This window comes from Pinus tabuliformis, chromosome 7, assembly GCF_031772625.1.
Source record: "Pinus tabuliformis cultivar Carrire ecotype Pingquan chromosome 7, CPIR1, whole genome shotgun sequence".
Taxonomy (NCBI): domain Eukaryota; kingdom Viridiplantae; phylum Streptophyta; class Pinopsida; order Pinales; family Pinaceae; genus Pinus; species Pinus tabuliformis.
This window is the reverse complement of record NC_142293.1, coordinates 1,020,062,563-1,020,085,031: the sequence shown is the minus strand read 5'-3', so window position 1 is coordinate 1,020,085,031 and position 22,469 is coordinate 1,020,062,563.

Here is a 22,469-nt window from a genome sequence, read left to right as displayed (position 1 = left end):
AGTTTCTATGGAAAACATAGTTTCCATATATATTGTGTATTGTTAATCAATTTCTCATGTGTTCATAAAATATTTTCCTAAGGGTTATATCCAACCCTCGACATATTATTCTTGTATAGAATGAGTCTTTGACTCTATACTTCTCTGAAGTAATTTGATGGTTAGTGTGGCCTAGGAAATATGCGATCTCCGGGTGATTTTGATGGTTTAGATGCCCTTGGGTTGCGGTTACTCAAACAAAAAATTAGGTGTGTGAGTCATCTTAGGCTCACATAACCAAGCCAACAAAAAGAAAATTATTGTACCAATAAACATTTTATATAATTTAATATGAGTGGTTTATAGCAATGATGACTTCACTTATAATAGAGCTCACTAGGGATGTAATGATGAAGATTCTAATGTAAAAATAAATCCATGCTATTGTGCTCCATACGAGAGCCATGGGGTAATCAATAATCACGAAATGAAATTTCTTGGCCTACTTATGGAGAGCTTAGAAGGCTTGTTTAATAAGCATGTCCACCATGCAAATGTAATGTACCTCAATATCCCATCCTCTAATATCCCATTAAGATCTTTGAAACACATCATATTTTTATTTTTATTTTTCTATTAAAACCAAATATCTAAATGTACATATATACTGAATTTGTAGTTTTCCACAACCTTCTCTTATATCGCGGAACCAAAACATTGAGTATGTAACAACATGTATTCTTATATTCCTTTGTTAACCTTCCCCCCCTTCCTTATATTTCCAGAGTTCTATTTATTTAGGTTAAACATTTTCATAGGTTTATGTATATTAAAGTAAAGTTTTTTTTTCCAATCCGATAGAAATGAATAAAGGGAGAGCACTCTATGAATGATCTTCTTATGTTAAGGTAGTTCACTTTGGCTCTCATCTTTCCCACACAAACAATATATACCTTGCAAGTTGTGATAACGTAAATTATTTTATATTTAAACAATGTGACCTAACTATGTGGTTATATCTGAGTGGAAACATTTGTTTATTCATGAAGACAACAAGAGTTCTATGGTTCATATGACACTTTAATGATCTAATTATGGAGATTTAGTTGTGGGTGGTTAGGTTGACTAAACACCGCCCCCCCCTCCCACCAAAAAAGAAAAAAGCATGTTCACCCATGCCATTTGCACTCTAGCTCTTTGAGAGAAGAGCTCTACAAGTCAATTAGGTTTTTATTTGGTCTTTGTTTTAAGTTTTTTCCTTATTCGAGCCTTAATTTTTCCTTCAAACTCATTGGGGCACACCTTGTTATGCTTTCTAAACTGTGAACGAGGTGGTCTTCTTGCTATAGCTTCGTCCTCTAAGGGTTTTTACGCTTCAATGGCTACAAGTAATTTGGCACATTTTCATTTCTTAGTTCTTTTAAGGTAATTTATTCACCATAGGTTTATTCACTAATTTGTGACTTCATTTTTACTGGATTAATTACCTCAAGGAATTGTTTCGTGGAGGAAATGAGGAGTTTCTCCTTGGGTCACTTACCTCCAACTTTTTTCCAAGGGTTTATTTAACCAGGTTTGATTTTTTTTTTGCTTTTTTCTTACTTTCTTAAGCATCTCCAGAGCTCATTCGTACCTCTAACACTTCTTACAAGTGATTACTTTAAAGGATCTTGTATAATTTCCTCTCTATTCCAACTATTATGATGAATGCCAGTTGTTCTTTTTTTTACAAGTTTTCCTTTTATTAAACCCTCCACTCCTTTAATTTAGGGATTTTCCTTGTACAGGGCATATGCCAACAATTCACTGAGTTTATCTTCCTTCCAAACATTATGTCCATGGTAAGGGTTTTATTATATAGCGACTCTTAGAGTGCATGAAAAGCTTACTCCAATTTTCTTAAGATTCACTCAGATCTTAATTCTTGTAATATTACTTGTGCACAGGGGTAGAGTTCAATGCAATGCAAGGATCATACTCGGGTAAGTATGATCCCTAGCTGAAAACGAATTTCTTACTTTTGGTCAACATCATTTTATAATTTAAGTAACTCCCTTTTGTTTAACAATAGATACAAGATTACTTTCATAAACTTAAAAATAACAAAACTTAAACTTTTCCAGGGAAATAACTTTTTACTCTATGAGCCTTTTACAATCATCCCTATCTATCACATAGAAACATAAATAATATATACAACTCAATTTCTCCACAACACATGATCAAATAATTCAAAAAACTTATCTGTATTTTTTAAAATATAATAGGAATAACCATACTACCAACCAATGAATTTCTTACTTCAAGAATTTCCCCTTGAGAAACAAATTAGTAACTTTCACGGATTTTCCTCCTCAAGCCCTAGCAACGTCCTATTATATCTGGTTTGAAAGGTTTATCTATGTAGGTCTAGTGTTTATATCCCACCGAAACCTTGACTTTATTTCTAGATTTCCTTTCTCTCCCGCAATCTTGTTTTCTAAATCATATTCCATTCATGATATTTCTCTCCAGTCATGATCATTCTTGTGGTGTGGACCTCATTCCCTAGAAGATGGAGTATTTTATGCCCACTGTCATTTGTTGGACTACAACTGATTTTTAAATGTTTCCTAACAATTGGGGCCTAACTGCTCCCGTGGTGTATCCTCTTGTATTTTCAAAATAACAAAAAAGTGAAATAATACTTTATTCATAACAATATATTAAGATTTACATCTACCAACAAAATTTAGTCTTGTCTCCCAAAGCCAATACTTCCACAATATTTACAAGTAAATATAAATAATAATTGACAATGTTTGTCAAGACCACATTAGCCAAAAGATACATGTAAAAAACATTTGATGATGAAATTCCAAAATGTAATATCCCTTTTTGGGAAAATGTAGTAAATAACATAGATGGGTTTGAAACAAAAAATGGTAACTAATAAATAGCCAAAATAACACAACCAACAAATCAAATACACAACATACTCTAGCAATCACTAATCCATTTTATTAATCATCAATATAAGTACATAAAATGAGATGGTACAATAGAACCTAGGCTTGCTCAACGAGTAAAGAAAAAACCAAAAATATGACCCAAATGAAGTAGTGCCCAGAATGAAAATGTGCATTGTCCTGTGGATAATCAACTGCAGACTAGTTGAAGAAGAGGATGACCTCATCTATAAAATTCCTATATCACCCTCGAAACACACCCACCAAATCATCCCCAAAAACCCAGAAAAACCCAACAAGGGTTTGGCTTCAATACAGAAGATGGGAGAACACACCAAAGAAATGTTTATATGGCCCTCTATAAGAAATGTTCCTTCGACAATGCCTTCAATCCCACTACTGGAAATTACCCCAAATATCCTACCTAAAATACTTTGTAGCAAACCCCCAGCTCCTGCTCCAAATATAGAATTCGATATAACTCATCAAAGGCGTATGCAAGCCCTCCCAAAGAGAATACACATTGAAAATATGTAGAACTTGTCCCCCACAAACTCCCCTATTCTTCACCTGCAATATCCTCCAAAATTGTATCTCCAAAGCGTAGGAATAAGTCCTTCGACTCTCACTGCCAAAATTACTAAAGCGACCCAACTGAAAAGTCAATTCACACTGCCCCTACCCCTAGGGGATGCACACTATTGATTCATAATACAAAATATGATACTCTGTGGAAGCCCTGAAATAGAAATCCCAAATTTCCAGCTAGGGAGACACTTGAAGTTCTCTAAAACTAGCTTGGAATCTCGAATGAGACTCCTTGTACTCAACAACATTCTGGACCTTGTTCTAAACAACTCCAAGATATGTTAATTTCTAAAATGTGATGGTCAAAAGATAATCTAAAGTGCTCCCTCCTTGCCTTTAAATGAGCTTGGCCTCATATGCTCTCCTTGGTGGCCCCCACTTTGCCTCCAACTCACACTCCCTCTATAATGGTGCACATTACCTCCTTGGTGGCCCCCACTTTACCTCCAAATCACACTCCCTCTCTAATAATGTGCATTGCCTCCTTGGTGGCCCCCACTTTTCTTCCCAAAATTACACTTCCCTATCTAGTGGTGTGCATGGCCTCCTTGTGGCCCACGCTAACATCCTCATATTGTAAATTAAAAATTGGGGACATTACATTCCTCCCTCCCTAAATTTACTTTCCCTCGTGCAATGCTTGAACAAGTGATCTCTCTATTTTCTAACCCAAACTGCCTCTGCAAGCAATAATGGGGTCCCAAATGTGCCATTAAGTCACCCCAGATCTGTGTGATAGCCTTTCAAAAAGGAATCCATCGATACTAGGATTCCAACTCTTCATGCTCGACGTGAAGCACCCCTTGCTCCACAATAATCCAAAAATTTATGGGTGCAAGAGAACTCCCACATAATATCGACATGAAGAGTACCTCGATACTACCAAACCCCTGTCAACCCCTTGGGAAATTGTCATGCCGAGAAATTGATCCTAGGATCCTCAAGAGTGAACTCCTTAAGGTACAAATCAAGTCTCATAGAATAGGTCCCTTGTCCCTTTGAGCCAATGACATCCATCTCCTTCTGGTCATAAGGCCATCCATGTGAAGTGTTATGCCATCCCAACATGCCCCTTGAAAGTGTTATACCTACTCCCAAAGGGAGGCCCACTGGGATATCTGGGTGTCCTTTCTAGGTGGGAATACACTCTCCCCAATATGTGACCCAACTGTTATTCCTTGTAGCTCTAAGGTCCCCTACTAATCTCGAAGTGATACCACCATGTGGATGTTGCGTCGGTCTGGTCATAAATCCGACCCTCACATGGTCTTGCAAAGTCATCCACTCTTATAATCCTTTGTCAAAACACCAATAAGGGTTAAGTCAACTACAGGGAAATATATCTTGCCAAGGCATCCTGGTAAGAATCTACCAATCCATGTCCAGTCTCTGGGAAAAACAATAGCAGGGAATGCCTTCCTCGATCCATAGTTATGATATTAACAATCCCTGACCATTCATCCCAAGGAAGATGTGGTCTTGTCTTTATCATTCCCATGATCATACCGGAATAAGGTAGTCCACTAACCCAATGGATCCCTGGATCCCACATCCATATTTTAATCCCATCACTTCCAATTCCTACTGCTGGCCACTACGTAGTGTGATGGCCAGTAGAAACCACATGTGTCAATCATCCTGCCATACTAGCCCAGTGCCCTAAGTCATCAACGAATCACTAGTGCGTGAACCGCTCTCCGTAAAACTGAAACCCAACGAAAGACTTGCATGATCTTCCCCTATAGAAATCATCTCATACCTAAGGGTGGATGAACTGCCAAGTCATGAGACGCCTAGATCCTGATCAATTCACAAAAATAATTTGTGATGTTGACGTTGCGATTCTGTAGTCATAATTGTCTGCCTGTCATGCTCATACTAGGCCCTCCTTGTTGAATTTCCACAACCCTGGTGTCTATGATAGAATCTTAAAATCACTGATGCTAGAAAACCAAGAATCTCAACAAATCTACTTTTCACAGTGGAATATAAATCGCAGTAAATCACATATGCACAAATATAGACAACTTTTTACAAAATATTGTACAACAACCCAATCTTCATTATATTAAACCAACTAAGTAATACAACAGTCTAGGGATCCCGTACCAAGGATAATGGCCCTCAAATATCCAATGGTACAAGAATACAAGATACAATGACAATCTCGTTGCTCTAGTGCACAATCACAACCTCTATGTTGTATCTCATAATGTCTATCCTTCGCTCCTGATCTCCTCTCTAGCTGCCCCTTAGTCCATCAAGAGGCAACACATAGAGACTCTAGAAGGGTTGCCACCTATCACTGCTGTAAATCACTTTTGTTACAATGAACATGAGCTGATCCAATCTTCTCCTCTAGGTTGGCCAATACCTTGATCTCTAATCTGCCAATCTAGTAGCTTCTTTCATCCATCAAAGAGCTACACATTAGGCTCAATCCTTCACCCAACACACAAATGTCAATGTCCTTCTTGTCACGCTTATCTAGGGCTACTTTGGACACTTTCTTGTTACCCTCCACCGACCACTAAGTGCCCAATACAACTGTCACAACTCCACTGTGAAATTTTCTCCTAGGAAAGGCCTCCAACCACCAAGTCAAGCCTTCCAATTGGCTCCCACAAGCTACACAAATTGTCCAAACACTAGGGAAACTTTCCACCTAGCACAAATTCAACATAGATACAACTCACACATTCCTCTTGACTACTGTAACACTCCTGCAATTTAAGGTCATTGGTTAGGGAAAGATAATAGTCCACACTTTCCCCTTTAATCCACCCAAACTCCCTTCTATTGTTGTGGCTTCCTCTCTCCTTCAACCTGAGCTAGACTGCTCCCCAAAACACGGTCTCAACCTCTTCTTATTGTTGTCCAAACAGACATGTGGCTACCTGAAAGTTACAGCCACCCTACGGCTCCTTAAGGAAGAGATGAACCAGCCCTCAAGTCACACTACATCAACCTAGAACTCATCTAGGAGCTACGACATGCCTGCTCCTCTACTCGTACCTTCATAGGAGATGAAAATAACCCAAAATAGTCATATTCTCCTCCATGTCTTGTCCTTAAGTGACTGTGGCTGCTTCATAAGTGTATCTCTATGAATGGTGCACTTGTGGATGATTAAATAACCTCACACGTGTCTAATTTATATTCTCACATGTGGCTCCAACAAATTTCTTAAGGAGGGCTTGTCTAGCTGTCATAAGGTCTCCAACTATTAGGCTGACCTTAACCAAGCCCACAATATATCTTCAAAAATTAATATCTCATCTTCTACAACTTAGATTTTGATGATTTTCATTGTGTTGGATTCTCCTCATTGTCCTCTATCATCTCCATTCATCACATGTAGAAAATTTCTCATGGTTTTTTCCCAAACATCGATGGATGAAAAATCCCAACCTTGGGTTCCAAGCCCCCAATCCCCTATTGTGGTGCTTTAACCTCCAAACCCCGAACCCTAGGGCTTGGAGTACCTCCCAAGTTATCAAAAATCAACACTACCTCTTAGTGAGGGAGGTACTTCCAAGACTAGGAAGTAACTCATCATCATCATCATCACTACTTGCAACACACACCCACTGCTGATGCTCACAACTGCAGCAATCCCAGTAGTATGAACTATGTCTCTCTCAGAAGTTTCGTTGTCACTGGAAGCATCCCGCTTCTTCTTCTTCTCCTGAAAATTCTTCCACTCTCTCAATGATTCCTTCTTGGCCGTTTTAGGAGCACACTTGCTCCCCACTAACCATGCGCTCTTCTTGGGATGCAAAGTCTCCCTCTAAACTTGCCAACTCCCTCTAGAACTCGACTCTCCCTGAGTCTCTGAAACCTGTACTTTCTTCTCTAGAACTTGTACCTTCTCCTCTAAAGCCTGCACCTACACCTACTTCTCTGGAACCTACACCTAGTCCTCTTACTTCTTCTTCCCAGGATCCATAGGCTTGCTCGCTATCCTATATAGACCATGCTCTCTAACTCCAAGCACAATACTTGTGGAGCTAGAGCCTTTGGGTCTAAGTCTTTCCTTCCCATCCTAGAATAAGACCTCAAACTCCTTCTTCTTGACCATCGAGAAAGACATCATGCTATATCTGATTCCTAGTACAAATAGTACATCCTGGAACCTCATCAACCCATCATGTCTCCATCCTGAATGGTACAACTCCCGATCCTCGAATCTCCTTTTGAGTCCCATTCAGCTAGAGTCTCAAAAACCTCTTGTGACCCTGTCATATGCTTTGATGCACCACTATCCACATACCATCCATACTCATTGATAACACCCTACAAGAAATACGAGATCATAGCAATGTCCTCCTCCTCCAACCTCCTGGTGAGAGCATTTATCTAAAAAAAGTGGCAACACCAGTGACCTACTTCCCTTTCTTCTTCCCATCATCTCCCGTCTTCTTCTTTATCGAACATCTCGATGAAAAATGACCCATCTCGCCACAATTAAAACATTTGACGTTACTCAAGTGCTTCTTCTGTTTACCCTTCATTTGTGTTGTGAGTTCCATGTCATCATATTCCCTCTTCTTCGGATGAAGATCCTCGTCTCGCAACTCTTCTTGAATAAATTTGTCCCACAACCTATTCTAGTCTAGCAACTTGTCCCTAGCAACGATCCCCTTGATGAATGGATTCCACTCTGGAGTAAACCCTTTCAAGGAAATCCTCACCATATCAGTATCTGAAATAGTCACATTGACGGTAGCAAGTTCATCTTTGACATGAGACAACCTCGTCAAATACCAAGTCACTCCTTCACCCTGTAACATCTTGGTGGACTTCAACTTGTCCTCCAATACCAATACCTAGTTCTCATTCTTATTCTGGAAAAAATTCTGAAGAGCCATCCACATCTCATGAGCAGAGTTCTTCCTAGACAAATGTGGTATTAGGGAGTCCTTCACACCATCTAGGATGATCAATCTCACCTTCGTATCCAATTCTTCATACACTTCTAGCTCCTTAGGGTTAGTCAACTTCTTGATGGCTTTCTTGGAAAACTCTCAAATCTTGTTGACCTGTAAGACCAACTTTATCCTTTGCTTCCACAGACTATAGTTGGATAACCCTTCCAACCTGTCCTTGTACTGAAGACCAACCTATAACGTATATATAGTATTGAGCCCTTCACCTACAATGTGACCAACTCCCTCTTAAGTTGTACTTCACTTGTGCACTCTTCATTCAATGTCTCTCAAAGTATCCTAGACATGCTTTGAAACCATGTTTGAATTTCTATAGCCCTAGTGTCTAGGATAGAATCTTAAAATCCCTGATGCTACCAAACCAAGAATCTCAACAAATCTAATTTGCACAATGAAATATAAATCAAATATGCACAAATATAGATAATGTTTTACAAAATCTTGTACAAATATGTACAACAACCCAATCTTCATTATATTAAACCAACTGAGTAATACAATAGTCTAGGGCTCCCATACTAGGGATAATGGCCCTCAAATATTCAATGGTATAAGAATACACGATACAATGACAATCTCACTACTCTAGTGCACAATCATAGACTCTATTTCGTATCTCGTCCTATCAGTCCTTCACTCCTGATCTTCTCTCTAGTTGGCCCTTAGCCCATTAAGAGACAACACATAGAGAATCCATGATGGTTTCCACCTAGCATTGCTACAAGTCACTTCTGCTACAATGACTACAAGCTGATCCAATCTGCTCCTCTAGGATAGAAAATACCTTGAGTTCTAACTGCCAACTTGGTAGCTTATTTCTCCCATCAAAGAGATACACATTAGGCTCAATCCTTCACCTAACACACAACTATCAATGTCCTTCTTGTCATGCTGATCTAGGGCCACTTTGGACACTTTCTTGTTACCCTCCACCAACCACTAAGTGCCAATAAAATTGTCACAACTCCACTGTGAAATCCGCTCCTAGGAAAGGCCTCCAACCACCAAGTCAAGCCTTCCAATTAGCTCCCATAGGCTGCACACACTGTTCAAACACTAGGATAACCTTCCACCTAGCACAAATTCAACATAGATACAACTTGCACATCCCTCTTGATTGGTGTAACAATGCTGCAATTTAAGGTCACTGGTTAGGGCAAGATAATAGTCCACACTTTCCCACTTTAATCCACCCAAACTCCCTTCTATTGTTGCAACTTCCTCTCTTCTTCAACCTAAGCTAGACTTCTCCTTAAAACAGGGTCTCAACCTCTTCTTATTGTTGTCCAAATAGACTTGTGGCTACCTAAAATTTATAGCCACCCTGCGAATCCTTAAGGAAGAGATGAGCCAACCCTCAAGGCACACTAAATCATCCCATAACTCATCTAGGAGCTGTGAATTTCCTGCTCCTCTACTCAAACATTCATAGGAGATGAAAATAACCCAAAATAGTCCTATTACTGCGACTTCTTCAGAAGTGTATCTCTATGAATGGTGCACTTGGGGATGATTAAATAACCTCACAAATGTGTCTAATTTATATTCTGACATGTGGCTCCAACGAATTTCTTAATGAGGGCTTGTCTAGTTGTCATAAGGTATCCAACTATTAGGCCCAATTTAATAGACTTGTGGCTGCTTGAAAGTTATAGCCACCTTGTGAATCCTTAAGGAAGAGATGAACCAAACCTCAAGGTGCACTAAATCATCCCATAGATCATCTAGGAACTGTGAATTTCCTGCTCCTCTACTCAAACATTCATAGGAGATGAAAATAACCCAAAGCAATCCTATTACTGTGATTGCTTCAAAAGTGCATCTCTATGAATGGTGCACTTGTGGATGAATAAATAACCTCACACATGTGTCTAATTTATATTCTCAGATGTGGCTCCAATAAATTTCTTAATGAGGGTTTTTCTAGTTTCCATAAGGGATCCAACTATTAGGCCCACTTTAACCAAGCCCACACTATATCTCCAAAAATTCATATCTCATTTTCTACAACTTGGATTTCAATGATTTTCATTACATTGGATTCTCCTCATCTTCATCTATCATATCCATCCATCACATTTAGAAAATTCCTCATGGTTTTTTCCCAAACATTAGTGGATGAAATACCCCAACCTTGTGTTGTAAGCCAACAATGCCCTATTATGGTCTTTCAACCTCCAAACCCCAAACCCTAGGGCTTGGAGTACCTCCCAGGCTATAAAAAATCAACACTCTCTCTTAGCGAGGGAGGTACTTCCAAGACTAAGAAGTAATTCATCATCATCATCACTACTCACAACACTTGCCCAACTCTTGGTGCTCAAAATTCTAGCAATCCCAATATTATTAACAACGCCTCTCTCGAAAGTGTCATTGTCACTGGAAGCATCCTGCTTGTTCTTCTTCTCCTAAAAATTATTTAACTCTCTCCATGATTTCTTCTTGGTAGTTGTAGGAGCACCCATTCTCCTCATTGACCACGTGCTCTTCTTCGATTACAAATTCTCCCTTTGAACTTGCAAACTCCCTCTAGAACTCAATTCTCCTTGAGTCTCTAGAACCTATACTTGCTCCTCTAAAGCCTGCACCTGCACTTGCTTCCCTAGAACCTACACCTAGTCCTCCTTCTTCTTCTTTCCATGATCCATAGGCTTTCCTTTTAGCTTGTATATACCATGATCTCTAATTCCAAGCACAATACATGTGGAGCTAGGGCCTCTAGGTCTATGTCTTGCCTTCCCATCCTGGAATAAGACCTCAAACTCCTCCTTCTCGATCATCAAGATATATATCACGCTTATCTGAGTCCTAGTAAAAATAATACATCCTAGGCCTGCATCACCCATCTTGTCTCCATTCTGAATACAAAACGTCTGATCCTCAAATCTCCTTCTGAACCTTATCGCCCAACACCATGTGCAACTTCGAGTCCCATTCATTTAGAGTATCAAAAACCTCTTGTGACCTTGTCATATGTTTCGACACACCACTATCCATGTACCATCCATCCTCATTGATAGTACCCTATGAGAAATGAGATATCATAGCAAAGTCCTCCTCATCCAACATCTTGGTGAGAGAATTTATCTCCACAAAAGTGGTAAAACTGTTGACTTGCTTCTCTTTCTTCTTCTTTTCATCTCCCATCTTCTTCTTTATCATACATCTCAATGAAAAAATGACCCATCTCACCAAAGTTAAAACATTTGACTTTCTCAAGTCCTTCTTCAGCTTACCCTTCATTTGCACTGCAAGTTCCATGTCATCATCTGCCCTCTTATTCGAATGAAGATCCTCATCTCGCAACTCTTCCTAAATGAATTCATCTCATATTCTATTTTAGTCTGGAAACTTGTCCCTGGATGGCTTGTCTAGTTGTCATAAGGTCTCCAACTATTAGGCCGACCTTAACCAAACCCACACTATATCTTCAAAAATTCATATCTCATCTTCTACAACTTGGATTACGATGATTTTCATTATGTTGGATTCTCCTCGCCATCCTCTATTATCTCCACCCATTACATGTAGAAAATTCTTCATGGATTGGGACCAAACATGGATGAGTGAAAAACCGAAACCTTGGGTTCCAAGCCCACAATTCCCTATTTTGGTTCTTCAACCTCCAAACCTTAAACCCTAGGGCTTGGAGTACCTCCCAAGCTATCAAAAATCAACACTCCTCTCCTGTGACCGTCAACCATAATATAGGTAATGACAAAATCTATGCCCAACCTATGAGGAAAAGTCAACAATGCTTAGCCTTCCACTCCATGGCTAGCCTCAATCCCAAGCAACAATAAGGAACACCTGCCTTGCCACATGGAAAAATTCTAAGTGACTTTCCATGTTTACAAGAAAGTTTTTTGGTAAAATCACATTCACAATTATTTGGTCGACGTTTTTCTAATGAGTCTCATCAATAGGTAAATTATATGGGCCTTAATGCCACTCTCCAGCTTATTAAAATCAACGTTTCTCACATTTATTTACATATTTTATTATATTTTTCTTATTGAGAAGTGTAAAGGTGAGATGTTATGTCATGTGGCCTAATGTGCATTAATTGTAGGATTTGGAGCAATTTTGGTCTAAATTAAGTTCAGGAACTCAAAGTAGACAAGCAAGAGCAATTTTAGCAGATTGGGTCTCCCTCCTTAACTCCTCAATCACTCAAATATTCCTCCACTAAATCTCATCAGCTCAGAGTTACAAGCATCCAAGCCCACCGAGTTCATTAGCAGCCAAGCCAGTGATAGTTGAAGACAAGTCCATCTCAAGTTTTAGAGCCAAGCCTCCCTAATTTTAAGTAAGTTGTTGGTAGCTTCAGTTGTATAAATAAGAAGGCCTAGGGCATCATTAGGATTCAAATTTTTATTTTATCCAAGAGGCAATTTAGATCTAAGATATTGTGACTGTTATTCTCATGTTATTTTTGACATTTTGGTGATAATGAAAAGGTTTTCTTTGATCCAGCACTGAGTTGACACAAAGGGCTGAAGCTCTTGGTTTAGGGACCAACCCTAGTAGTAGACGTTCCTCTTCTTTTTGTACATGTATCCTTAGTTTAGAATCATATATTATATGTTGAAGTTATTTTTGTTTTGTTTAATTTACAAGTCTTTGCATGATTGGTTAGTTTTGCTTCCATTAGGTGGAGAAGTAGATCAGTGTTACAGTAGTGAAAGAAAATACTTCAGAAAAGATTGTGACAATGGCCTTATCCTCATATACCTCATGGGATCATGGTTTGAGGGCTCCAAAAAAAAGTTATATTTTGGTTATTACATAGCTTAGGATTTCTTGTTGAGTAGATCATTGTTAATGATTTCTTAGAAGCACATGCAATTGTCATTTTGGCTCAAGTTTTTTGTAGATTAGAAATCATTCCATTCCATAGATTTGATCCACTAGCCATCAATAAATCGGTTTCTTGAATTCAACTCATCTCCTCCACATTTACATAAAGTTGTGCACAAATGAAGATATGAATATGTGTCGTTGCAGGAGTTCCTGATCTGCAGGGAGGAACTCATTCCACTAGCTTCATCTAAGTCTTTTCCACCTCTGTTAAGTCCCTATACTACTAGTGTAGCCCCTTATTGTTATTAGTGCAACCCCCTTATTATATTTTTGTCCCCATGTAGTCCCCATATTGTTATTATTATGCCCCATAGAAGCCCACTATTGTTATTATTGCACCCTTACATTATTATTGTTATGTCGGCTTTGATTATATTATGACCCCTTAGACTCCTAAATATAGAAAGGTCTTGTCATTTCCAAGTATTGTTCATTTGTGTAATGTAAAGGAGGTTTCCCCCTCGAAGAGGTTGAATTCTAAGGCGTTGATATATCTTTTCTATCTTATTGTGAGCTGGTTGCATAACATTTGGTATCATAGCTTTGGATTCTAGGGTTTCACTGCTCCAAATAGGTCATAGCTTTGGATTCTAGGGTTTAACTTTTTCACTACAAAGTTTCACAAGCTAAAAAAATACCCATTTGAGATGGAATCGGTCTTTACCTTAGGCCTGAACTTCAGATCTTTTCTCGCTATATTTTCGGAGATATGATTTGAGGAAGTTAGGGTTTTTGCAAGCTCCAAAATTCCATCTCAAACAGGTCATCGTGGAAGTTTCACCATAATTTAGTTTCTACGAAGTTTCAGACTCTGAAATTAAAACCAATTTGAGCTGAAAACCTAGTAAAGCTTGGACCCATATTTTAGATCTTGTTTCACTATATTTTCAAAGATATAGTCCAAGACATTTAGGGTTTCTGCAGGCTCCTGAATTACATCCCAAACAGGTGACCTGGGAAAAATCGTCGTAACTTTTTCTCTGAGCATCAAATTGAAATTTTATAAGAAGCTGCAGAAAGAGGACGGATTTTAATTTTCTTTGTATTGTTTCCAGGTTCTAACATCGAAATAGTAATATGTGGAACTCTGTGAAAGTTTGTTCTACTGAAAAAGTATATAAGCAGGTCATCTTGGGATATTGGGCATAACTCTTTCTTTGAGAATCCAATTTCGATAAGACTGGTGGCATTGGAAAGAGAACACAGAGGGCTACTGCAACTCACAATTTCAGACCTTAGATATAATAAATTCCATAGTTACAGTCGTTTCAATATCGAGCTCCTAAAATCAAGAAAAAGCGATATGAGGAAGTTTGATGCAGAAGATCTGGTAAATTGGATACTTCAGTTGGAGCAATATTTTGATCTACATGAGGTGAAACTGTTAAAAAAGGTACATATGGAATCTTTATATTTAGAATCGAATCAATTTTTGTGGTATAAATGGATTTGTTCTCGTAAACCACTTGTCACGTGGTCAATTTTCAGGGAGGAAATGATAACACATTATGAGGATACAAAGAGAAACACCTTCTTTATCCAATTGATAAATCTCAAACAAAAGGGTTAAATGGTAGAGCACAATGAGGAATTTACAAAAATTGAATATAAGGGTAAATGATATTCGATAGATGCAAAATATTGATGTCTTCATAGGGGCTTTAAAGGATAACATTCAACATAAGGTTCATCTTTGGGAACCTGATTCATTGGAGAAGGAATTCAGATTGGCAAGAAAAATTGAAAGCGGAATTATGCAAACAATGAATCCCACCACTCACGACTATAGTTATGGAAATGTTTTTTCTCCTAGCCTTCCATAACCTACAAGGTTTACACCACAACAGTTGGAAGAAAAAAGAGAAAAAGGGCTTTGTTACAATCGTGATAGCAAATACACTAATGGTCATAAGTGTGCTGAGAAGAAATTATTTTACATAGACTATGAAAAGGAGGAAGAAAAGGATCAAGAAACATCAAAAGAAGAGGATATACACCAGGAACCAACCCTAGAGAAAGAAGAAATGAATCTGACCATTTATTGTAAAGCATTGGAAAGAATTACCACTCCTCAAAATCTCAAGATAGAAGGACATATCAAGAAGAAAAAGGTTCAAGAAGTGAAATATCACATCGAGAAAGAAGAAATGAATCCGACCATATCTTGTAATGCATTGGCCGGAATTACCACTCCTCAAACTATCAATATAGAAGGACATATCAAGAAGAAAAATGTTCAAGAAGTGAAAGATCACATCGAGCATCAAGAAATGAATCTGACCATATCTTGTAATGCATTGGAAGAAATTACCACTCCTCAAACTCTCAAGATAGAAGGACATATCAAGAAGAAAAAGATTCAAGAAGTGAAATATCACATCGAGCATCAACAACAAGTTCTCCAATTTTTAAAGGATAACGCCACTTTGGTTCAAAAACGAATGAAACAATAGGCATATCAAGATCGCAGTGAAAGAAGTTTTGATGCAGTCGATTGGGTATTTTTATGGCTACATCTTGTTACCGGAAAATTTGGGCACATCAACCTCCACTTCTAGATCCATATTATTAGGGTCCTTCAACCCCTAATTTAGTTGTTTTCATTCCCTAATGAAGTTAACCTACATCATGTTTGCCTCCCAAGAGTTTCCATGTCACTATTCATCCAAAAAATGCCCCTAAGAAGATCATCTCAGGTAGCCTTCTATTAGGCTGCAATGGATTGCAAGAGCTACATTGTTTGGCTGCTATGCATCGCACTTAGCCTTTGTTTCACCTGTGATGAGTGAGATTCATTGAATTTTTGAAATGAGTTCATTGGATTCCTCATCCAATGAATGCTTCTGGAAGTTTCCAGATGGATTTAGCTCGCTTTTTGATGAGGAAGAGGATGAATGAACCTTAATCCATTATCCCTTCCTCCATAGAACCACTTCCCAATTTTGGTAAAGTATTCATGAGGGCCATTAATGGCTTAACCTCCTCCATTCAGCTATAAATGGATCAAAGGCTGGTCTAGGTTGGAACTTCTTGAGTTAAGGAAATGTTGTTTGAGTGATACTTGCAAGAGAGTACTGTTATCATGTCAAATTGTTGCTTCATGAGGAGAGAAGGGTTTGAAACTGGAAGGAAGACGATGAATCGAACATGGCTTCAAAGGTTGTAATATTTCCTTTATCAATAAATAGTTCTATGCTTTTTCCCATTCATGTGTTTATATGATGTATATTGTAATTTTGATTCTATAATATGTTTAGTTAATAGATCGATATGTATGCTTTGTTGGTTTTCTATCTCGGCTTGTGTGCAGGTACCTTCCAAGCGAGTTAAGTATGGAAGGGAGCGGCGAAAGCGATAAAAGGGAAGAGGGGTCTAGCGAGAGATATAGGTTGGTTATTTTTTTCCTCTTTCTCTTATCTGTTAGCTATAGGAAAAGCATTGGAATTACTTTGGTTGTTGTTCTAGACTAGCTACTAGGTCTAGGGTTAGTCGTTTGAAGAAACACTAAATTTGCCCATAACAAAATGGTGACTCCGCTGGGGAGCGATCCTATCCCTTATAGTAGCTTATCAATCTCTTAAAACACTTTGAAATACTGTACCCTTGGTTATTCATCAAATTCAAGTTCAATTCATTGGAAATTGAGTCAATTTTGAGCATAAAATTGCCTTTAGTAATCATCACACTTTGTGACTGACACAGTGCGTGCAGTGCACTTCTCGCATAGATCCAGCGCGATGCATCACACTGTCTCTAATTGAAACATTGACTAACGACACAAGGTTCAGCAATGGTTGGCATGAAAATGAAGGTTTATTGTATTGTAAAGGATGGAGTTTTGAACGGAATGACTTCTCTTGAACATATCGATGACATTAAAGTTAATTGGTAGCATTGACCCAAAACAAAGTGATGGATGGTATGATAGACCAATGGTGTGATAACCATCAAGCTGAATGACCCAACCCACATAGTCACGGTGATGAGGTGAAAGTGTCATGTTCAAGAGCGACCTGCTACCATAAAGTGTTCCCAGCTTTTTCCCATTTTCCCCAATCATTTCTGACCAGTACCTCTTTATTTTTATCAAGCTTGAGGAGGATAACATATGCTTGTTGTATAATTCCACCCTTCAGGTGAATCCATCACTATTTGATGTTTTAACGAGTCTAGCAGAGGTGAAACTTGATCTTGTCTAGATGGACGAGTTTGTCGCTATTAAATATTTTTAACGAGTTTAACGACAAAGATAACTCAATCCTTTTCATATTTAGAGAGTCTTTAAAGGGACTAAAAGAAAAATCCACAAGTTCTTTTTAGTGCATTTGTCTCGCAAGCCCAAAAAAGCATAAAACAATACAAGAGAGAACCTATTGATCATGTTCGATCAACGAGTACCTTTTTTGTAGTTAATCTATCTCAGCCCGAAGAAGGGGTAAACTATACTGAGTAGATATCGATTCTAATCCATTAACGAGCTATAAACGATAAGTGCTCGACAATCTTTTCATGTTTAGAGAGTCTGAAAAGAGCTTAAAGAGGTTTCTGTTTTGAGGAATGAGTGGTGTCTAGGGTAGCAACTGGTTCCAGTGATGTTGGAACTTCTAAAAACATGTTGATTTATGTGAAGAGGTTGGCTAATAATACCACTCATTGCAACTGTTCCTCAAAAAGGGTAAAACAACCAAGTTAAAGCTTATGATCGGCCAAAGGGATGGTGGCGATGGGATGAAAACAACCAAGGCTCATCAGACGAAAGCAGCTGATAGAATGGAAATCACGAGGGTTAAACTAGAAATGGTTTCATTTTTAGACAAGCTTGAACCATAGGGAATTTTGCTTGGATTCAGTTTCATGTTTACACAAGCTTGAAACAAAAAAAACTATGCTTGGATTCAGTTTCATTTTACACAAGCTTGAAACGAGGAAAAGCTTTGCTTGAAACTGGTTTCACTTTTACACAAGCTTGAAACGAGGAAAAATTCTTGAAATTGGTTTACATGCCCCCAACATGATGAAAGGGAGAGTCTCCTGTAACCAGATGGAAGTTGCTGCCGTGAAGTAGGACAGTTATCCAACAATTTTTAGCTTTGTCCAGATAGGGACAAAGGTGAATAAGGTGATTCCCTTCACATAACCTGTAGGGAAACTTAACTTTACCACTAGGTTTATGCCCCCCAAGCTTCATTACATTCACCTAAGTAGACTACTTGTGGCTATCAGGTGGATGGAATGAAGGTTCATTTACAAGATCAAGTGAAAGACTCGACTGGGATTTTATGAGATCTAATCAAAGATTCAACTTGGAACTTTGCTCTAGGGGACCTTGTTTCATTTTTTAATGAGCTTGACACAAGACAAGGAACTCTGCTCAGATTCCTTGTTTCATTTTTTAATGAGCTTGACACAAGACAAGGAACTATGCTCATGGACCTATTTTATTTTTTTATTGAGGTTGACATAGCAAAAGAACTATCCTCATACTCCTTGTTTCATTTTTTAACGACGATGACACAAGACAGCGAACTATCCTCGAGCCTAGATCACAACTCATAAGCGGTCATGAAGGAGAGATCTAGTTCCAATTCCCCCAATACATGATGTACAATATCACTGAATTGATTGTCAATCGATGTAGGTATGGAACAGGTTGCCACATAATTAACCCGTGGCAGGGATGATACCATTGGTACAAAAGGACCAATTAGGGATGATGGTTGACTAGGAGCCATATTTGGACCAGGAAATGAAATCTGGTCAATGGTGATAATTCTACCTTCATGTAAGAAACAAATCACTTGGAAGAATGTTCAAACAATAACTCCCATCTCATAAACATAGTCACTCCCAAGAAGTAAATTGTAATCTAAAGGTCATGGGAATACCATCACATTCAGATAAATAGTTTTTACTCCAAAAGTAATAGGTAACTAAGGGAGGATCCCTAAAGGTTGACTCATTCCTCTGTTAAAAGACAACAGATTCTGGGTAACTGGCACAAGTGGCGGTGAACCGAGTGCTTTCCAAGAAGTTGAGGAAACGATACTCACGAATGCACCTTCATCTATAATAGTGCCAGATACAATCATATTACAAACTTGTACTATGATTTGGAAAGGCACATAAGAAGGAAGGTAGAATCCTGCTAGTCAATTCCAATCAAAGGAAGTTACTAGACTACTTGGAGGGGGTACCATAGAAACAGGCTTATTAACCCCTTGAGTTATGGGAATGGGAGGATTTTCCTCTTGTCTTGATGGAACAGGAAAATTTCCCCCAAGCTCATTTGAATCTGAAGAAACAAAAAGAACTTGAGTGGTATCATTTTCACTCTCTTCAGAAAAGGTACGATTTGTTGAAGGTGAAATCGGGTCAACTGTTACCTTGATCTGTTGATTTGGGTCAGGTATAGACTCATAGGATTCACTTTCAGAGAGAGTGTGTTTGACCGACGATTGATTTGAGTCAATCAATTCATCAACTAGTGAAGGATTTAGGGAGAGTTTCCTATAAATAGATGGAAGTCGCTATTGCTTCAACACTCTTTTGAGTGATTTGTTTCCTGCATGAAGGCAGAATTGTCACCGTTGACCAGCTTTCATTTCCCAGTCCAAATATGGCTTCCAGTCAACCATCTTCCCTAAATGGTCCTTTTGTGCCAATGGTATCATCCACGCCACGGGTTAATTATGTGACAACCAGTTCCATACCTACATCAACTAATAATCAATTCAATGATGTTGTACAACATGTACTGGGGGCATTCTAACCAGATCTCTCCATCATGACCACTTATGAGTTGTGATCAAAAGGGCATGAGGATGGTTCTTTTACTGTGTCATCCTTGGTAAAAAATGAAACAGGTCTTTCGAGGAGAGTTCCTTGTCTTGTGTCAACCTCGTTAAAAAAGGAAATAAGGAATACGAGGATAGTTTGTTGTCTTGTGTCAACCTCGTTAAAAAATGAAACAAGGAGTCCGAGGGTAGTTCGTTGTATTGTGTTAGCCTCATTAAAAAATGAAAAAAGGGCCCGAGGATGGTTCATTGTCTTGTGTCAACCTCATTAAAAAATAAGGAGTATGAGTATAGTTCTTTTACCGTGTCAACCTCGTTGAAAAATGAAATAGGTCCACGAGGACAGTTCCTGGTCTTGTGTCAACCTCGTTAAAAAATGAAACAAGGAGTATGAGGAGAGTTCCTAGTCTTATGTCAACCTTGTTAAAAAATGAAACCAAGAATATGAGCATAGTTCCTTATCTTGTGTCAAGCTCATTAAAAAATGAAACAAGGTCCCTTGGAGCAAGTTTCAAGTCTAGTCTTTGATTAGATCTCGTAAAATCCCAGTCGAGTCTTTCACTTGATCTCATAAAAGAACCTTCATTCCATCCACCTGATAGCCATGAGTATTCTACTTAGGTGAATATAATGAAGCTTGGGGGGCATGCACCTAGTGGTAAAGTTAAGTTTCCCTGTAGGTTATGTGAATGGAATCACCCCATTCACCTTTGTCTATCTAGACGAAGCCAAAGAGGTGTTGGTAACGGTCCTGCTTCACCACAGTGACTTCCATCTAGTTACAGGAGACTCTCCCTTTCATCATGCTGGGGGCATGTAAACCAATCTCAAGCATAGTTTTTCATTTCAAACTTTTGTAAAAATGAAACTGAATCCAAGCATAGGTTTTCATTTCGAGCTTGTGTAAACATGAAACTGAATTCAAACATAGTTTCCTATGGTTCAAGCTTGTGTAAGAATAAACCCATTTCCATTTTTAACCCTCGTGATTGCCATTATATCAGCCTTTTCCATCAGATGAGCCTTGGTTGTTTTCATCCCATCACCACCATCCCTCTGGCCGATCGTACGCTTTCACTTGGTTGTTTTACCCTTTTTTGAGGGACAGTTGCAATCAGTGGTCTTATTAGCCAACCTCTTCACATAAATCAACATGTTTTGAGAAGTTCCAACGTCACCGGAACCAGTTGAAACTCTAGACACCACTCATTCCTAAAAATAGAGTCCTCTTTAAGCTCTTTTCAGACTCTCTAAACATGAAAAGATTGTCGAGCACTTGTCATTTCTAGCTCGTTAATGGATTAGAATCAATATCTACTCAGTATAGTTTTACCCCTTCTTCGGGCTGAGATAGATTAACTACGAAAAAGGTATTCGTTGATCGAACATGATCAATAGGTTCTCTCTTGTATTGTTTTATGTTTTTTCGGGCTTGAGAGACAATTGTATGAAAAATAACTTGTGGAGTTTTCTTTTAGTCCCTTTTCAGACTCTCTAAATATGAAAAGGACCGAGTTATCTTTGTCGTTAAACTCGTTAAAAACATTTAATAGCAACAAAATTGTCCATATAGACAAGATCGAGTTTCACCTTCGCTAGACTCGTTAAAACATCAAATAGTGATGGATTCACCCGAAGGGTGAAATTATACAACAAGCATATGTTATCCTCCTCAAGCTTGATTAAAAATAAAGAGGTACTGGTCAGAAATGACTAGGGAAAATGGGAAAAAGCCGAGAAAACTTTATGGTAGCAGGTCGCTCTTGAACATGACACTTTCACCTCATCACTGTGACTATGTGGGTTGGGTCATTCAGCTTGATGGTTATCACACCGTTGGTCTATCATACCATCCATTACTTTGTTTTGGGTCAATGCTACCAATTCACTTCAGTGTCACCGATATGTTCAAGAGAAGTCATTCAGTTCAAAACTTCATCCTTTACAATACAATAAACCTTCATTTTCATGCCCGCCATTCCTGAACCTTGTGTCGTTAGTTGATATTTCATCTCCAAAATCATTTACCTCGTTTCATGTCGTTGATGTGGGATACATCAAGGCCCTCCTACGACGAGTCGCTTCTTGTCAACATCAGCACATCATCCAAGAAATTGACTTAGAAACACCCCTTTAGTACCTTGAGGCTTGCATACATCAATGGCAGGTTTCCCGCTTCCGACGATAGTTTGACATCACTGGCCTTCGACTGAAAAACTTGGTATGGTGTCGACATCAAATTATTTATTCACACCATGTGGAATGTACTGCAGTACCTTGAGGGTCATTATCATTATCAGTGATTCCTCTTGCATCTATTAACGTCTTACATCATTGGCTGGTAATAA